The sequence below is a fragment of the Acinonyx jubatus genome, chromosome B2 (assembly GCF_027475565.1).
Source record: "Acinonyx jubatus isolate Ajub_Pintada_27869175 chromosome B2, VMU_Ajub_asm_v1.0, whole genome shotgun sequence".
Lineage (NCBI taxonomy): Eukaryota > Metazoa > Chordata > Mammalia > Carnivora > Felidae > Acinonyx > Acinonyx jubatus.
The window spans coordinates 120,562,812-120,581,430 of NC_069385.1; the positions used below are offsets into that span (position 1 = coordinate 120,562,812).

The window sequence follows — 18,619 nt, forward strand, 5'->3', positions numbered from 1 at the left end:
CATTCTCCACCACAAAGACCTATGGCACACTCTCAGGCACTCACTTCTTACCTTGGACTCCAGATTCTACAAGTGCCAAATCCAATCTGAATGTAACCAAAAGATATAGGCTAATACTCAGGGTCAAGTCTACTCCTCTTCAGACACCCACAGGACAGTCAGCACTTCTCTTCACAAAATGGGATACATATTTTAGTTCAATAATGTTGATATTAGCAATAATTCCTCACTGACCTCTTCTACTCTAGTATTCAATGGCTCAATGGCAAGGAGACCATAGCAAAGAGAAGTACACATTAGATGCAGATAAAGACAAGCCCACTTCCAGTTTTTACTCCCAGGTGGCTTTCTATACACAAGGCAGGAAAGGAAAATACAGAGTAAACAGGGTCAGGAGGCCCATATTTGTTATTTTAAGGTTAAGAAAGGAATTTGTCTGTACCTTGATGGCAAGAAAACCACATCAAAATATCAACTGTGTCACTTAGAGCAGACACGTGAAATGTGCTTTCTTGTGGGCATTTTCAGCGTTGATTACAGGTTTCCCTCCCTTTCCAAAAATAGAGCATTCCTATGAAAACTTTTGGAAGCCAAAATGGCATAAAGCAAAGAAACAATTAGCATTAACTTATATGAAAAAAAAATTTAGCATCCCCAGAACCAAAAAATAACCTCCCTTCGGCTTTTCTGATACCTTAGGACACATCTTGCTAACGGAAACACGAAATAAATCAAGATAAAGCACAAGATGCTCACGGACACAGTTCAAAGCTCTGGCAGGTTGATACCGAGATGCTGAGCGTAGTTCCTTGCGAAGGCGCTTGGTGGCACCACTCTGCTGCTCGTGGTCCCTGCTGCTTCCATAAGGGCTGCGATGGAAATCAGTGCTGAGTGCTACCTTCACTTTTTTTTCCGTAAAAGCAAAAATCCTTTTCAGATTTCTTTCGGTGAGCGCAAGCAGGTACTAATGTAGGTCTTTTGTAAAAGTGAAATGGCATAACGCAAACTTCCAAAAAGCAGGGTGTACCTGTGTCTAGTAACTGTTTTGTTATTGTTTTTTTAGAATGGCGGACATCCTTTTTTTTTTTTTTTTTTAAGGCACACTGTTTCGCCATCTGGCGGCCAAATAAATTAGAAACACGCAATTACACTGACCTTGAATTCTGCCTTTGTAGTTGCAGAACGTGTGAATAGAGTTATTCCCTTTTCCTTTTAATCCTTACCCCCATTTTCCCATGAGACTATGTCAGTCATTGGGCGCCTGCGTGGCTCAGTAGGTTGAGCCTTCCACTCTCAATTACGGCTCAGGTCGTGATCCTAGAGCCCCGGGATTGGCCAAGTCCGGCTAGGAGGTGAGAGCCCGCTTAACGTTCTCTCTCTCCCGCTGCCCTTCTTCTCTGCTCGCCGTGCTTGCTCTCTCTCTCCCTCTGAAATTAAAAAACAAAACATTTTTAAAAAAGAATATATCAGTCACTGCATAGGGAGTGGCAGGGCATTGAGCTTGATAGTATCTGGTTCCCTACAGGGAAAGATAAGGAGGTTTGATCTTGGGATGGTGTGAAACTGGTTATGACAAAATTAAAAAGGAAGAAGGAATGCGTCCCGCCCTCATGCCAGTCATACAGTATTCCCAGATGAGGGATGGACAGCAGAATCTTTGAGTGCTTTCAGTTTCTCAACAAGAACCATGGCCTTTGAATGGAAAGGGTAAGGTGACTATTGGTAAGTAGGGGTCAACCCCCCCCCAAAAAAAGAAGGTAAGAGAAACTGTAGTTGCACCAAATGTGTTCAAATACCTGCTATGAATGGACTACAGGCCAGAGTAAAAAAAAAAAAAAAAAAAAAAAAAAAAAAAAAATTATGATACTAGGAGTATCACCAAGTCACCATCAGTGATCTTTGAGAAATCATGGAAAGGAAGACAGGTGTTAGAAGGCTGGAGGTAGCTTTGACTTCCAAAGATGGACAAAAGGCGAATGTTGAAAATTACAAATCAGTGGCCTTAACAATGACCATAGGCAAAAATCCTCAAATGAGATACAAAAAGGTGTCTTGTGGGGCACCTGGGTGGCTCAGTCAGTTAAGCATCCGACTTTGGCTCCGGTCATGATCTCGCAGTTCCTGAGTTGGAACCCCCGCTTCGGGCTCTGTGCTGACAGCTCAGAGCCTGGAGCCTGCTTCAGATTCTGTGTCTCCCTCTCTCTGCCCCTCCCATGCTCATGCTCTGTGTGTGTGTGTCTCTCTCTCAAAAATAAATAAACATTTTTTTTTAAGTGGTGTCTTGTGAGACCTTAAAAGAAGTAAATGTGGCCACCAGGGTCATGCCAGACTGTCCTCATTTATGTTGTCTTGTCAGGGAGACTGACAGAATGAGGCACTATAGCAGACCCAAGGGGGTGCATTTGATTAAGGCATTTCATGACATGTCAAATTATATCCTTCTAGAACAAATGGAGAAATATGGAATTGATAATTGTACAGTTAGGAGAAACTGGAATTGGTTAAATGACAGAATTCCAAGGTGCTGGAGGGTTCTCACGTCAATCCTGCCCTGATCAACATTTGTATCATGTCTTGTGTGTAATACAGAGGATGTGTTCAGCGGATATGAGGATGGCATGGAGTTTGAAGGCATAGAAAATCCTTTGGATTCTGGAATCAGTACACCAAATCCATCTAGTCAGACCAAACAGATTCTAACAGGAAGAAGTGGGTCTTCTATCTCAGATCTCTATCTCTATCTGGGTTTTGCCCAGAGTTTCTCCTCTTTTTACAGCTCTGCTAAAAGTTGCCCTGCTTCCCCCAAATCCTCACTGGAGGTGAAAGCATCTAATCCACCTTAACCTCGAGGATTCCTGCTTTCCTCTCTCCAGCAATTGGTCACTGAAGTCCCTGAGCAGAGTGTTCCTCACTTCCCTTGACTACCCCCAAAAACAATCTAGATTCACCCAATCAATGTACCATCAGCCTCAATCTCAGAGACTGAGCAACTGATCCCTCTTATTCCAAGCCACTCTTTTTGGCCTTAAAGTCCATCCTCCGCCTTCTCCCCAGGCCTCACCTCCTAACCATCCTGTCCCCTTCCAGTATCGTCAAGCACTCCCTCTCCACGGGCTCCTTCCTCTCCTTCCTGCTCTTAAAACAAACAAAAGAAAAAATTTTAGAAACCCTTCCTTACTCCTTCCCACTAAACTCTTCAAAGACTTGTTTCCACCACTGTGTCAGAGATTGGGTTCTCTGGAAGCAAACACCAGGATGGAATTTGAGATGTAAGATGTTGATTAGAAATCAACCTCTATGACAGTAAGGGGAGGGCCTGCAGAGCTTCAGACAGCTATGGAGAGCCCCCACAGAGCAAACCAAATTGGGTGAAAACAGCCAGGCCTTTCCAACCCCAGCCCTGCTCAGTCATCATGAGGGGCTTGCCCAGAAAAAGCAAGGACCCTGAAGGAGCTGACATTTGGTGACCGTCACCCTACTTCTCTGTCTCCACACTCTCCTTGCTTCTCCTTTCTGGCACCTTGGAAACTCTCCTTTCATCTCCACTTTTATCCCATGTATCCCCTCCATTTGCCCCACTCCAAATCCAATTGATACTTTGTGATTCTCCCCTTCCCAGAAACTCTGTTTGCATTCATTGGTGCTATTTCTGTCTCTCTGTCTCTCTCCTCTCAGAAGTCTCAACCCTTGATTTCCACAATAATTTCCTCTCCTACTTAGTTTTTTGTTTTTTGTTTTTTGTTTTTTGTTTTTTGTTTTTTCTTTTTTCAAGTAGGCTCAGGGCTTGAACTCACGACTCTTAGCTGAGATCAAGAGTCCAATGCTTGGGCACCTAGGTGGCTCAGTTGGTTAAATATCTGATGTCAGCTCAGGTCATGATCTCACGGTTCGTGAGTTCGAGTCCGGCTTCAGGAGAACTCAAGCCCCGCTTCAGGTGAACACAAGACCATTTGAAGTGAGCTCCTCTTCTCTCTCTCTCTCTCTCTCTCTCTACCTCTCACTCATTTACACCCTCTTTCTCAAAAAAAAAAAAAAAAAAGAGAAAGAGAGAGAGTCCAGTGCTTAACTGACTGAGCCTCCCAGGCTCCCCATCTCCTACTTAGTCTTAACCTCTATGGCTGGCCCTTCTTGGCCTTCTCCAGTGTCTTGTCCTCTACTCACCACCTAAGTGTTCAGATTCCATCCTCCCCTTCCTTCATACCCTCCCAAGGTGATCTTGCCCAGAGTCAGGGTTTAATCTCCATTTACGTGCCAGTGACTCCAAAATCTACTCTCCAGCCCATTCCCTCCCTCTTCAGCTTCCAATTCTCACATTTAATTGGTTGCTAGACATGTCCACACTAACACTGTCAAGACAAGGAAGTTCTGCTTCTCCTTTCCTGCTATGTTCCTATCCTTAAGAAGACTTCTCCTAGTGCAACAATTGGATCCTTTGAATCTGCTCCATCAAGTTCCTTTTCTAGGCAACTACCGTTGCTTCATCCTGTTTGGACATGTGTGTGAAAGCACTCTGAACAACATTAAGGACTCTATGTGGAAACCTGCATCACTGCTGTAGAAATAGCTGATGCTGGGTGCTGAATCCAAAAGAACATTCATCACTTCTTCCCTGATCACACCCACTACTTACCTAACCAGGTGTGAACCTCTGACTCACTGGATCCCCAGGAAAGAGTTATTCAGAATTTCCTTATTACAGGTGATAAGAGGTGATAGTGATTTCTTTTACAGCTTGTGTTTCTCCTGAATAAAAGGGTTCTCCAAGTGGGTGGTTTACAGCTATGCCTTCTTTCCCCCTGTCCTGTATATGTGTGGCAAAGGCCTGTAGAGGAGGCATTTCTCGAAGAAAATGAAATCTCCACTTTATTTAAATATATCGTGCTTTGTGTGTATCTATGTGTCTTCTCTTCTCACATTGGAATTTCCAGTTGAACTCAATGAATACTCATGGGCCACATACAATGTGCTAAGGGCAGGGCTGAGTACAAGACATTCCCTGCCTTAAGGAATTTAGAGGGTAATAAAAGGAATAAGTCTAATCAAGCACATGCCAGTATGCTGGTGATCATAGAAGCCACAGAAACTACGTGCTGTGGGGTTACAGAGAAGGGAAATGTCTCCATCCAGGCTGGTTTCCCAAAAGCATCTGGGACACACCTTGAAGGCTAGATCAAATTTCAGGGAGTGAGCATGTAACAGAAATAAGCAAGAAAGAATGCTGACACACAAGGAATAGAGAAAAAAGAGTGACAAATGGCAAAAAGCTATCAGAAGAATATCTTCAGAGAACTACAAAATAAACAAAGAATAATAGTAAGAAATTTTTCTCATAGCTGAGGCCAAATACTGAGACTGTAGGAATATCCTGGGAGACAGAGTGGGAGAAAGATTATTAGGATAATATTAGGACAAGGAGGTAGGTAGGAGAGGCAAGATCACTGCCCAATTAGCCCTTCATAGGCCCCAGCTGAGACCCAACTTCTTTGGATTTCCCTTTCTTACCATCAGGCAGGATGGGTGTTAGTGGCTCCAAGACCCCACCTCTCTCCAGCTCTGCAAGGAGGACAGTGCTCACTAAGAAAGACACTGCTGCTGTGTTGACCCATCTCTTCTGGTTTGGTAACATGTCCCCAATGTTGCCAGAGGTGTTACCTCACATCTATACCAGTCCATCCTTCTGCCTCATGGGTGTAAGGTAGCTGTTCTGCCTGCAGGCATCATACCCACATTTCAGGCAGAAAGGAAGAGGAAAGAGCAAAAGGTATGTTGCAACTGAATCTATCTGAAAGCAACAGAATTCCTGAAAGCCACACCAAACGGACTTCTGCTGATGACTCATTATCCAAATAGTCATGTGGCCACCCCTAGATGCAAGGGAGTCTGGGGAAGTAAGTGTTCTTAAGTAGCACACTGTCCCTCATACAAGATTCAGATACCATTGCTGAGGGAGAAGAGGATGATGGAGTTTGAGGCAGCAATCAGCTCTGTCAGTGTCAGAGATACATAGCCATCAAGATAAACAGTCAAATGATAAGACAGAGGAGGCTGCTGAGAAAGGATCTTCTGAGTAGATGACAGGGAGGGGACATCTGGGTAATTCTCCACTGGGGTGTAGGTGCCTGTGTGGGTTGTTCTCCCATTCCTGCGGGTGTGGGCATGAGGCTAACAGGGAGTGAGTGGCTTATTTCACTTGCCCTAGGTTACTCAACAACAAAGCAGGAACGCACACCAATCCCCAACTTTGAGTCTGAGTTCTTTCCACCACCCTATACATTTGCAAACCATGTTCAAGGGACACTTGGAGATCCACAGAATGGCCTCCAGGGGCCCTGGCTAGTATGCAGATTGGTACACAGTGGCCAGGCCTTAACTCCTGGGCCTCTTCATCCAGAGAGGTTCCACCTCTGTGTTTTTCTCGTATAGTGAGCTTCTTTCTCTATGAGATTTAATTTGATAAAAGAGCTAAACTGTTATGTTATTTTATTTTATTTTAAAAATGTTTGTTTATTTTGAGAGAGAGAGAGAGAGCAAGTGAGAGAGAGCAGGAGAGGGTGAGAGAGAGAGAATCCCAAGCAGGCTCTGCACCACCAGTGCAGAGCCTGACACGGGCCCAGTCCCATGAACCACAAGATCACGACCCAAGCCAAAATCAAGAGTCAGACACTCAACCAGTTGAGCCACCCAGAAGCCCCTAAACTGTTACTTTAAAAACCATTCTGGGGGCGCCTGGGTGGCTCAGGTCATGATCTCACAGTTCAAGCCCCGCATGGAACTCTGTGCTGACAGCTCAGAGCCTGAAGCCTGCTTCAGGTTCTGTGTCTCCCTCTCTCTCTGCCCCTCTCCTGCTCATGCTCTCTCTCGCTCCCTCTCTCCCTCTCAGAAATAAATAAACATGGAAAAAAATTTAATAAAATAAAAAATAAACCATTCTGCTGTATAACTAACTATTGTGTACATTCATTATTTGGTGAGCATTTTAAGATAGATCTAATTATTTCATACATTCAATAGGTCCTCTGAGTTTGAAAGTGTGACCAGTGCTCAAGGGGCTCCAGAAATAGCTCATACCTGTTTGGTGCCAGCATCAGAAGACAACACTGTCTAAAATGGAATTAAAATGAGGGGGGGATGGGGTTAGACACCTCCAGAGGCAATCTGGAGGGAGCCAGGATATGCCCCTGACAAGAGTCCCTCAGTGGAGTACACTATGGGCTACATGCACTGTGAGCTTTGTAAAGGCCTCTTTTAGGCAGCAAGCTTGAGCAATGGAAAACTGAGTAAGGTAGCAGGGCCCACAGCGACCACCAGGCAGAGTGCAAACAGGCCCATTTAGGTGACCCACCTCAAAATAGCCATAAGTCCTAGTTGACCAATGGGCTACTTGCAACTGGGCACAGGTACCAAAAAAGGAAAATTCCACATGTTCCCATACCTTCTCATACCCCCCCTTAACTATAGCCCCTCCCCATCCCCCACTGCCTCCAGGCAGAGTCTCTTCTTTGATCTCCTGGCTGCTGCTCCCTTACAGTGTATTCAATAAGCCTCTATCTCCTTTGTCCTGCCTTGGGTGAATTCTTTCACTGCCCACTCAACCAGCTTCCAACCCATCCAGTTGCCCGACAAGCTTGGCTTCATCTCTCTGGCAGGGCAGCATGCCTAGGGAGAGACAGTCTTACTTAGAAGGTGTTGGACTGTGTCTGTCTTCCACTTATTTTCATTCAATAGTCACACACGGACTAGATGAAGGAAAGAAGGAAGGGAGAGAGTGGGGATTTCAGTGAGGACTCACATGCAGATCTCTGGCTCTCAGACTTAGTAGGGGAGAAATCTACTGACCTCCATACAGGAGAGCTGGCTACAGCCTGCTTACAGAGAGACTTTGTGTGCATTTTTAAAAGACTCCTCCTGGGTTGAATTAAATAGGCGCAGGCAGCCCATAGGTATGTGAGCTTCACAACAAGTGGCACCTTTTGTGCAAATTAGGAAAAAAGCCACCTTCCTTTGGGCAGGCAGTCTGTGCCCTGCTGGTGCATGAGGCCAAGGGAGCTGAGGCTGAGGCTGGAATTTAGCCACACTCACCACCTTTGTGAGTTCATAGGCAGGGCCCAAGGTGCCCAATTCTCCCTGTGCCTCAGGTTATCTGTTGGGATGCACAGTCCTGCATTGTACACATCAAAGCATTTTTTAGCTCCAGACAGCATCTGCCTTGAAAGGGAGGAGGAAGAGACAAGGAGAAGCTTCTGTTCCCTTCCCCTTTTTTGTGATATGTGGACACAGATCTGTGCACATGTGAACCCATGCATACACACTTGCATGCCCATGCATACATGCAAGCACACACAAAGTCAGAGGCCTGTTGGGTAGAGCTTAAGCCACTGAATGTTTCAAAAAGAATAGCAATACCTAAAATAGAATAATTGGTAGATTAAAGATGAGGCTTATCTTACTATTCATGGTTCTTAGTATTATATGCAATTACATTTTAGAAACCCAACAGGTAAATGGTAAGTATGGAATTAAGGAATCACAGTGTAGTGAATTCAAGGAAGCTGATGTTACTCACAAGAGTAAATTAAGTAGGAGGCATAGGGCATAGGGCCATGGTCAAGAGCTTTGTGTAGGATTTCTGGAGCTTCATGCATTCAGAGAGTGCATCAGAGCCATCTTGCAGAGACCCAGTATCCATTCTCCATTCCTCCTACTGACAAAACTCCAGTTTTACTTTGGTTAGAAATGTTCCTCTGTTTTAAAAATAATTTTTTCCCTCAGCTTCCCATGCAAGTAGGAGTGGCTCTGTGACACAGTTCAGTGAGACTCCTAAGTTACTAAGTGGGACTTGCAAGAAAATCCTTTTCTGGAACTGACTCTACAGGCTTGGGTCTTCTTTGGCCTTTTATCCTCCCATTTACCCCTGCCTGAAGCATCAACATGATAGCCGGACCTCCAGCAGTCATCTGGACAGCATTTCTTCATTTACTCAACAAACACATGGTGTTTTCAGTGCTAGGGACTCCTCATGAAGAAAATAGACAAAAATCCCTTCCCTCAGTGAACTTAGTCTAGTGAGAGGAGACAGATCAACAACTAATTGCTATATAATATGTCAGAATATAGTAAGGGTTAAGGAGGAAAATAAACGAAGAGATGATGCAAGACACAACCAGCCCTAGAGAAGAGACGGTTCAGGGGCTGAGGGAGCCAGCTTCTTGCTACACTATTAGGAGCTCTGTTCTCACCTTGAGATTGATTTTAAATGTAGAAAAATTAAGCCCCTAAATTGTTATGTCACTGTTTTTCAGGTTTCTGTTACTACCAGCTGAATGCCATCCCCAAGCTGATAATGATCCTAAAAGAAGGCTGTCTTGGGCATGCACAGTAAACATTTCCTCAGCTCTTATCCACATGAATAGGTTGTTAGCCAGATGACACAAATAGCAAGACAAGTAATAGATTCTCAATAAAGTAACTACTCCAATCCATGAACATATACAAAGCACCACTGCAAAAATATGATGATTTTTCACAGAACTTTTCTGTAGATTGAAGATTGAAAGTTTCAGTAGTGGTCCTGAAGTTACTTAACCTTACAGTGCTGCATTAAAAACTAATCTTCGCACGAACAAAATGTGGGCGGGGTACTACGGAAAAAGAGGAGGTGAGGGTAGAGAAATGGGGAAGGGAGATAGGGGTCTTTGTCTATAGCAGAGGTTGCAGACTTTGCCGCCTGCAGAGGCAAAGCAGGAAATGCAAATGATAAAGCACTCGAGGGTTAGAAAAAAACAAGGCTTTTGCTGTCTCTTTGTTCTCCCACTTTTGAGTAAAGATGTGGGTTGGAACAGAAATTTTTCTGCTAATGGAAAAAAAGCTGCTCAAACTAAATGATAATTGCTAACTGACATTTTCCCTCAGTGTGAGGGAAACCAGGGAACACCAAGTAGACTCTGGTGCCCTGAGAGGGGCCGCCACCATCCTGCTTCCTCGACTGTTGCCGTTATGGGCCTCATGATGCCAGATAGTTTCAATTTTTTTAGAAATTGAAATCTGGATTTTTTTTAGGTGAAATATCCCATTTTTAAATGTTGGGAATGAATTTAATATTTTTGGTAAGCATTCTGTTACATATTATATGTCTCTGCAGTTATCAGGCAGCAGGCCATGAGTTTGCACCCTCGGGGTATGCTGAATGGATGGGATAAAAAGCTGTTGCAGTGAAAAGTGGGAGAAAGCCAAGAAGTTAGGTAAAGCAAGGAGATGGGAAAGAAGGAGGAAATGGAAGAAAAGACTGAAGATGGTGGAATGGAAAGATTAAAATATAAGTCAAAAGAAAAAGATGTTGAAGAATGTGAGCGAGAAGAGATTGGGAGGGAGTGAAGAAGAAAGGAAGAAGGTAAAAAAAAAAAAGTGGGAGAAGAACTAGTTTAAGGGGAGGATATTTGAAGAGGTAGGAAGTAGTGGGGCCTCTATAGACAGAGGGTGGGGATTTGGAATCATTCCACAGAGACACAGGAATATGCAGGCACCACAGGGAGAACACCAGCTCCATATGGTGAAAGGGAAGCCCGGGTTCTCAGCCTTTGGCCATCATTTTCTTTTTTTCCTTCCATCTTTCTGTCTATCTTTTCTTTTCTTTCTTTCTTTTTTTTTTTTTTTTTGAGAGAGAGAGAGAGAGCACCCAAGCAGTGGGGAGAATCAGAGGAAGAGGGAGAGAATCTTAAGCAAGCTCCATGATCAGCCTAGAGCTTGAAGTGAGGCTTGATTTCACGATCCTGAGATCATAACCTGAGCCGAAATCAAGAGTTGGACGCTCAACTGAGTGAGCCACCCAGTCTCCTCTCACTTTCTTTTGATAGTCAAATTGAAAGAGGACTGCAACTACCTCCATTCTGATCGCAGTCAGTATTTTCTGATTAAGTTCCTTTCCAGTTTCTCTCTTAACTCAGATAAAAGACCCTTTGGGCAAAGCATCCACTGGGGACAGAAACTACCCCCTCAAGCAATAAGGAGTGCTCTGACCCAGCAGGACCCCACATAACTGACTCCAAGACAATGAACAACCTGATTTTTGCTGCCCACCTGCACATACCCACCAACATTTGTCCCACATTTTCCCTTTATAAACCTAGAGGCAGGTGCCTGGGTGGTTCAGTCATTAAGCACCTGACTTTGGCTCAGGTCATGTTCTCACAGTTTGTCAGTTTGGGTCCCACATCAGATGAGTTTGAGTCCTGCTTTGGGTGAGCCCCACTTCTCTCTCTCTCTCTCTCTCTCTCTCTCTCTCTCTCTGCCCCTTGCTCACTTGTGCTCTCTCTGTCTCAAAATAAAATATAATATAATATAAAATTAAATAAATAAATAAAATAATAAACCTAGAGGCTTTTCCAGCACTTTGGAGACAGTCTTTGTGACACTAGTCAGTCTGCCATCCTCCCAGTATCGGCCTCCCTGAAATGAATTCCTTTCTTGTTTCACCACCACTCATGTCTCTGACTTTCGATTTTGTCAGTGGAAAGTGATCAAACCTCGTCTGTTTGGGACCCCTGCAGCAGGTGCTCTTGTACTCCTGTGCCCCAGTTACAAAATAACTCAAACCCCTACTGTTCTACAGCTACAGGAAGTCTAGGACCCTGACCCAGGAAGTGCCACCATTTTCCTGGTCAATATTACCTCTTCATTCTTCCTCTTACCACTTCTCTGTGAGCATCCAGGCTCTGTAGCCCTTCCCTTCCTTTACAAGCTAACAACGGGCTAGGGGTCAACTCAGCTTAGTAGAGGCTTGAACCATGGATAGGCCAATGAGTAGGGGAATTACAACCCAGAATAGGGACACATTAGAATTCCATACCAAAGGTGACTGTTCCTAAAATGATTTCTGTCTCAGGGGACCCACTCTAGACATTTCTCACCTCTCTGCTCAAGGAATTGTGCTCAGCAATGGAACACCTCTTGGATCAGCCTCTCAGTTCAGACTCTGCCTTAATTTCCTTTCAGTTCAAACTCTGCCTTAATTTCATGTAATCAAAGAGTACATTATAGATTTTCTCTTACAAAGAGCAATAACTCCCCAGAATTAATGGGGCACCTGGGTGGCTCAGTCAGTTGAGTGTCCAACTCTTTTTTTTTTAAATAATCTTTTTTCATTTATTTTGAAGATCTTTTCTTCTTGTTAAAGTTTATTTATTTATTTATTTATTTATTTTTTTGAGAGAGAGAGAGAGCATGAACAGGGGAGGAGCAGATACAGAGGGAGAGAGAAAATCCCAAGCAGGCTCTGAGCTGACAGCACAGAGCCCAATGCAGGGCTCAAACCCATGAACTGTGAGATCATGACCTGAGCTGAAACCAAGAATTGGACACTTAACCAACCATGCCACCCAGGTGCCCCAAGCATCTAACTCTTGATTTTGGTTCAGGTCATGATCTCACAGTTTCATGAGTTTGAGCCCTATGTCAAACTTGGAGCTGACAGCTCAGAGCTGACCCTCTTTCTGCCCCTCCCCCCCTCAAAATAAATAAATAAAACTTAAAAAAATTTTTTAAGAAAGAGCAATACGCCCACAAATTAATGATACCATCATACCCTAAGGCAAAAACAAAGGACAGAAGGTAGGAAGGAAGGAAAGAAGGAAAAGAAAAGAAAAGGAAAGAAGAGTAGCCAACTTGTAGAAGTTGTGGTACTAGAGAGGAAAGAAGAGACAGGTGAGAGAGAAGCAGCAAAGGTAGAAGAAGTTTGGAGCTGATGTGGAGGTAATCTGTTCAGGCCCCGGAAGAGCTGTGAAATGAAGGAGTTACTGTCATTATGCTCAAGGACAGAGAGCAGTTTCCTCTTCTCTGCCAGGCCACCCCATCCCATGTTATATCCTGAATGGCACTCCAGCTCTCCTCAAGGCCTACACAGACCATTTCCTATTTTTCTTCCATCTTCCTTTCCTTTCCTTCCTTCCTCTCTCTTTCTCTCCTTCTTTCTCTCTTCCTTTCTTCCTTTCAAGTAGGCTTCACACCCAGCATGGAGCCCAATGCGAGGCCCTAACTCACAACCCTGAGATCAAGACCTGAGCTGAGATCAAGGGTCAGATGCTTAACCAACTGAGCCACCCAGGTACCCCTCTTTCTTTCTTTCTTTCTTTCTTTCTTTCTTTCTTTCTTTCTTTCTTTCTTTCTAATGGATCAGTTATTAAATTAGATTCTTTGTAAGAAATTTAGAACACCAATTTGTGAGGATACACTCCATTTGTGACATAAAACACAGAGCAGAGGTAGCCTTGAAGCTGAGGAAGAGCTGTGATTTGTGGCAGAATTTGCAAGTCCACAGCTTTCTGATCAACTTCGCACTGCTCTGTAATCTCATATTTCTCCTTCACCATGTCAGAGATCTCACCTTCCTGGTGTCTGGGTTTACACAGCTTCTTCTTGAAGCAAGCATCAGTGAGATTTTTTGGTGGAGGTGCAATGACAAATTTCTGGTGTGTTCTACACAGAGGAACTCTATTGAGGGCCAGAGGTCCAGTCACAAGTAGCAAGCCACTGCTCAGCTGCTTCAGGAAAACAACCCTCTTGCCTCTGTTGCCCCCAGTGAGGATGATCAAAATGGTCCCAGGAGTGGCACCAGCTCACAGTTTTCTCACATGCTGACTTAAAAGTTTTTTGCCATGGCTCAATAGCTTTCAAGGCACATCTTCACTAGGATAATATCCAGGTATTTTTCAAAGTTTAATCACTAGGGTACCACCATTGTCACCACCAACTGGTTTTGTGACAATAGCAAGAAACTTCTTTTTCTTTTCAACCCTGGATTTAGCTGCTGAATACTTCCTCTTATACACGGCCCTTCTGGAATACATAGTCAATGGGGGAATATCTGCCAATTCCTCTGACTAGGACAGGATTTCAGCTATGATGGGACTTCCCACTTCCCCTTCTTTGCCGTTTTAGCCTTGAGGTTACCCTTCTGAACCCTGCCACCAGCATCAGCCTTCTAGGTTTTAGGTTTCTTCTCCTTAGTATCTCACTTCTCAGCTTTTTTCACCCACCATCTTGCAAGATGGGAAAAAGCTATTTCCTATTTTTCTTACTTACCTGTATAGCCTTAGAAAAAGTTCCTCCCTGAAGGTAACTTGAGTGTTTCTCTGTTCTTTGCAACCTGAAAAAGCTCAATACCTTCTTCCCCTTAGCTTGTTTGTAGAAGACAGTCAGGGTTTGTGTTTGTGTTTTGTTTTCCAATTGAAAGGACAGTTGAGGACGTTTGAATATGGAACAGAAATATTCAAAATCTGAAGGATGGAAGCAGAAGTGCATATCTGCTGTACAGAGGGGAGCTCTGTTCAGTCCTGGACCCATTAGATGATGTATTCAGAAAATAAAATGCCTCTGATAAGGGATAAGTGACAGAAAATTACTACAGTCTAGGTCATTTCCTCATGATCAAGTTGTTAAAAAATTGAAATATTTCTTGACCTGCAAGTGACAACTTTTCTGTGCTTCTGAACAAACATCAACATGGACCCCTTCCAGTCACCAGTCCAGCACCTTCCAGCCCCTCTGTCTTACCCCTAAATCTGCCTCTCTCCCCCTGTGCCTCCTCTACTCCTGCCTCTTCATCGCCAACACACATTTCTTTTTCCCGTTCTTTTTCATCTATTCAATTATCCAACAGATATGTAATGAGTATCTACAATGTGCCAGGCACTGTGCTGGCAATGGAATAAAAGATGGCCAGCATGGGGCCCTCCCAGGCCACAGAGACTTACAACCCAGCATGAGGGCTGCAAAGTCTAGAGTCAACCACACTGCCCACATCTGAGCTCAGTGGATCTGGGGAGTGAAATGGGATGAGGTTAGTCCTCAGATGGAAGAGGAAATATAACTATAGGGTATTATGAACCTTTTATTACGGAGGCCACAGACTTAGGCATGTTGAGCCTGGAATTTAATGTCATGCAGACTGACATCATCCTACTACTTACAAGTGTGACCTTAATTCTGAGCCTCTTTTCCCTTCTGGTAGTAACAACCTTAGCCAACTAACAGGTCAAGATTAGATGACTTACTCCCCATAAAGCATTTAGCAGAGTACCTGGCACTTGGTTGTAGAAAATGGCAAGGGGGAGCTGGCATTGATGATATGGAGCTGCCCTGACTATCACGTGAGTATAGAGGAAGAGAGGTTCCAATCTCTGTATTCCATTCTTCCCTTTTACTGCCCACTTCTCTTCCTTCTGTCACCAGTCTTCCTCAGTTAGAAAATTGGTACTTTCAAACATAGAAAACAAGAGCAGGAGGTATATGGGAACAGGAAACAACTGAGCTCCTGAATGGTCCTGAATGAGTACCCCCACTTTGCCCCCAGGAAACCACTTTCTACCCAATCCTATCCTCACCCCCAAGCAGAGCTGGCTCTCCTCAGCCTCGGCAGGACCTGCTCCAGCTTGAATCACTCTCTGGACAGATCTTTAGCCCACTCTTCCTGAAACCCAAAAGGTCATAACTCCCTTGAGCTGCTGGAAAAACACTGTGCAGAAATCACAAAGAGTACAGGAAAGAAAAACAGGCAACAAAATGGATCAAGTGCAGGGAGTCGAACAGATGTTTATTTTGATCCATGTCCAGTTTTGGCAAACCTAGGAAAGAATACAATGTCCAGGAAAAGGCAGGCTGAAGGAAGGGAGGGAGGGGAACTAGTAATAAATAAATTTGAGACTCTATACAAAAAGAATAAAATTTGATCCATTTATCATAGCATACAAAAGGATAACTTCTACATAGGATATTTTTTAAAAATTGAAACTGTAGAAGGGGCACCTGGGTAGCTGTTAGTTAAGCATTAGACTCTTGGTTTTGACTCAGGTCATGATCTCACATTTCGTGAGTTAGAGCCCCACATTGGGCTCTGTACAGACAGTGCAGAGCCTGCTTGGGATTCTCTCTCTCCCTCTCTCTCTGCCTCTCTCTCTCTCTCTCAAATAAATAAATAAACTTTAAAACAATTTAAAAGCAAACACTTTCATAAGGAAAACATTACCATAAGCACGGTAAAATGACAAACATGTCACAAATGGCTAACATCCTTAATATATAAAGAACTTCTAAAATTAGAGGGAAAAGAACCAACAACTTTATTTTTTTTTATTTTTTTTAACGTTTTATTTATTTTTGAGACAGAGAGAGACAGAGCATGAATGGGGGAGGGGCAGAGAGAGAGGGAGACACAGAATCTGAAGCAGGATCCAGGCTCTGAGCTGTCAGCACAGAGCCCTACATGGGGCTCGAACCAACAAACTGGGGGATCATGACCTGAGCCAAAGTCTCACACTTAACCAACTGAGAAACCCAGGCGTCCCAAGCATCTAACTCTTAATTTTGGCTCAGGTCATGATCTCATGGTTCATTAGTTTGAGCCCCGCATCAAACTCTGTCAGTGCAGAGACTGCTTCAGATTCTCTGTCTCCCTCTCTCTCTGCCCCTCTCCCTCTCGTGATTTCTCTCTCTCTTTCAAAAATAAATAAATAAGGGTGCCTGGGTAGCTCAGTCAGTTAAGCATCCGACTTCAGCTCAGGTCATGATCTCATGGTTCCTGAGTTTGAGCCTGCATCAGGCTCTCTGCTCTCATCATAGAGCCTGCATCAGATCCTCTGTCCCCCTCCCACTCTGCCCCTCCCCAACTTGCACTCTCTCTGTCTCTGTCTCTCAAAAATAAATAAACAGTAATAAACAAACAAACAACAAACAATCATTAGGGCGCCTGAGTGGCTCAGATGCTTAAGCATCTGACTTCAGCTCAGGTCATGATCTCACAGTTCGTGAGTTCAAGCCCCACATCGGGCTCTGTGCTGACAGCTCAGCCTGCTTCAGATTCTGTGTCTCCCTCTCTCTGACCCATCCCCAAACCCATTCTGTCTCTCTCTCACTCTCTCAAAAATAAATAAACATTAAAAAATTAAAATAAATAAACATTAAAAATAAATATTTAAAAAATAAAGATAAAAATATCAGCCTATTTGGAATTTATTTCAGTTCTGATTCAAAAAAGATAAACTTGGGGCGCCCGGGTGGCTCAGTCGGTCAAGCGTCCGACTTCGGCTCAGGTCATGATCTCACAGTCTGTGAATTTGAGCCCCGCATCGGGCTCTGTGCTGACAGCTCAGAGCCTGGTGCCCATGTCAGATTCTGTGTCTCCCTCTCTCTCTGCCCCTCCCCTGTTCATGCTCTGTCTCTCTCTGTCTCAAAAATAAATAAACGTTAAAAAATTTTTAAAAATAAACTCATAAAAAAATGAGACATTTAGGGGAATCTGAAAAAAAAAAATCTGAGGCTCCTAAACTCCAGGCTGTTTTCCCACTGATCTGAGCCTAGGCATCACTGCTATTGTAGGTAAAGACCACTTCAGAGCCCAAAACCACAGAGTTTGAACAGCTCCCTCCAATTGGCTCTTTACTATCAGAGGAAGATCCTAAATAACAAGGCCCTCGCAGCTCCCCACCCTCCCTTCCTCCCAGGCCAACTGACTGCAACGGAGAGAACAAGGAGTATAAAACATTCAACAATTCATCATGAGGTTCCAGGCAAGAGGTTCTCTTGAGGTGGTTCTCATTCAGGTTCTTGCCCATCTGGCATCATTCAGGGTGCCCCAAATGAACAAGTTCTGATTGTGTGAAGTAGCTGACATCCCTGACCACAACTGGTCCTGTGATATGGAATGGAAGACAGATGGGATACAAATACCACTACCAGCACTCCATGGACTAGAATAACTGTAACCTACACAGTACAGGACTGCATCTTGAAAAAGGTAAAAAGTCCCTAGGACCTGAACTTTTTTAAGTTAAAAGACCTGAGAATTCGCCATTATCCCTATCTATGACTACATCTGCACCTGAGGTCCCTCGCTGCTCTTAGCTCTTCAACTGTAGATATGAGATACGATTATTTCAGAAGATAGAAGAAGAACTTAAGATAAACAAAAGAACCCGAGGAAGGATAAGAAGTGAACAAGTTGGGAAGTGTTGCTGGCACATGAAGCCAAGGGGGCTGAAGCTGCTAGGCAGATAATAGTAATAATAATTTCACATTTATTGAGTTCTTACTACCTGCCAGGTGCTGGGCTGTCCTTTTCATGCATCATCCCATTTAATACCCTCAACAACCTAATAGGTAACGCCCTCACCTCCTCTTAAAGGCAACCTCGCTCCCTCTTCTCAGGAACGCATTCCTTACCTATTTCCTATTTTAAACACCTGGCAGTTATACATAATAACTGAAGTTTTGTACAATATATAGGCCAACATATATACAATATATGGGCCAAAGACCTCTATAACACAGTCAACAAAACTTCTTCCACTTAATATCTAAGCAAGGCCTACCTAAAGAAGTCTGTCATCTTTGCAAAAGATGTCCAGAAGATACTACGCTTCCCTAGTCAGGGCTTTGCATGTGATGTGACCCATGACCAGCCATTGCTCCCCTCACAGTGTTTCATTTGGCCATCACCATTTTGGATTATTTTCCAGGAAGTAGAGCAAGCAAAGCATGAACCACATCTCTAAACAGAGATGGACTTTTACAATTTTACAACAAATGAGTAATGCTGAAAGTTGAGTGCATTTATTTGTAAGAAGTCACACTG

At 43.8% G+C, this 18,619-nt stretch overlaps 1 pseudogene; it reads right to left on the reverse strand.

The window, feature by feature from the left end:
• Nucleotides 1-12,692: 12,692 nt before the first annotated feature.
• Nucleotides 12,693-14,595, reverse strand: LOC106966633 (60S ribosomal protein L6-like; annotated as a pseudogene).
• Nucleotides 14,596-18,619: the final 4,024 nt, after the last annotated feature.